The 1,218-nt window shown below is 41.8% G+C and overlaps 1 non-coding gene across 1 annotated transcript; it reads left to right on the forward strand.

Moving 5' to 3' along the window:
* Positions 1 to 248: 248 nt before the first annotated feature.
* Positions 249 to 310, forward strand: LOC117073988. Its single transcript, XR_004433484.1, has one exon. It is a non-coding gene; the product is annotated as a U7 small nuclear RNA (small nuclear RNA).
* The last annotated feature ends 908 nt before the right edge of the window (positions 311 to 1,218 follow it).

A 1,218-nucleotide genomic window follows, 5' to 3' on the forward strand; every position in this document is an offset into this window, starting at 1 on the left:
GCTGGAATTACAGGCATATGCCACCATGCATGGCTAATTTTTGTATTTTTAGTAGAGATGGGGTTTCACCATGTTGGCCAGGCTGGTCTCGAACTCCTGATCTCAAGTGATCCACCCGCCTCAGCCTCCCTGAGTGCTGGGATTACAGGTGTGAGCTGCTGTGCCCGGCCAAAAAAATATTTCTTATGGCATTATCTGCAAAAGTTGAATATTGGAGACACGCAAATGCCAATTAATAGGGGACTGATCAGTGTTACAGTTCTTTTAGAATTTGTCTAGCAGGCTTTCTGGTTTTTGCCCAAAAGCCTCTTAAAAAGTTTAAAAAAAGAAAAAAAATAGGGGACTGATTGAATAAACTATAGTGCAGTAAGATGCAGAGATAAAAATGCCAATTTTGTCAAAAACCAAGATTTCCAATGTAAGAGAAAAGAGACACAAATATAAAATCAAGTATTTTTAAAAACCTATAACGCAGGCCAGGCATGGTGGCTCCCACCTGTAATCCCAGCACTTTGGGAGGCCGAGGTGGGAAGATCACCTGAGGTCAGGAGTTCAAGACCAGCCTAGTCAACATGGTGAAACCCCCGTCTCTACTAAAAATAAAAGATTAGCCGGGCGTGGTGACACATGCCTGTAATTCCAGCTACTTGGGAGGCTGAGACAGGAAAATCGCTTGAACCTGGGAGGTGGAGGTTGCAGTGAGCTGAGACCATGCCATTTCTCTCCAGCCTGGGCAACAAGAGCAAAACTCCATCTCTAAATAAATAAATAAATAAACAAAATGAAATAAAAACCTATAATGCTGAGAAATTACTTAATGGGTACAATATACACTATCTGGTGATGGATACACTAAAATACCAGACTTCACTATGATGCAATCTATGCATATAGCAAAATTTCTCCTGGACCCCTTCACTGCATACAAACAAAACCCAACAGTGCTAAATTCAAACCGAGAATATCAATAGGAACTTGTGAAAATTGTCTGAATCAAAATGGAGCCACTTGTATTGAAAGCCCTGACAAACAGAGCTGGGGAAGGCCATGATGGGCGGGTTCTCATGCATCAATACCTGGTCACAATCACTATCACAAAAGATTTTGCAAAAACCACAACCTTGCACAAAGACGGTCACAATTCTACACACACAAAAATACTTCTATGAGGACATCTGCCCAGCAATGGCCTGTCCAATCTTGGACTGTGCTATCCTT

The sequence above is a fragment of the Trachypithecus francoisi genome, unplaced genomic scaffold, assembly GCF_009764315.1.
Source record: "Trachypithecus francoisi isolate TF-2019V2 unplaced genomic scaffold, Tfra_2.0 Contig01585, whole genome shotgun sequence".
Lineage (NCBI taxonomy): Eukaryota > Metazoa > Chordata > Mammalia > Primates > Cercopithecidae > Trachypithecus > Trachypithecus francoisi.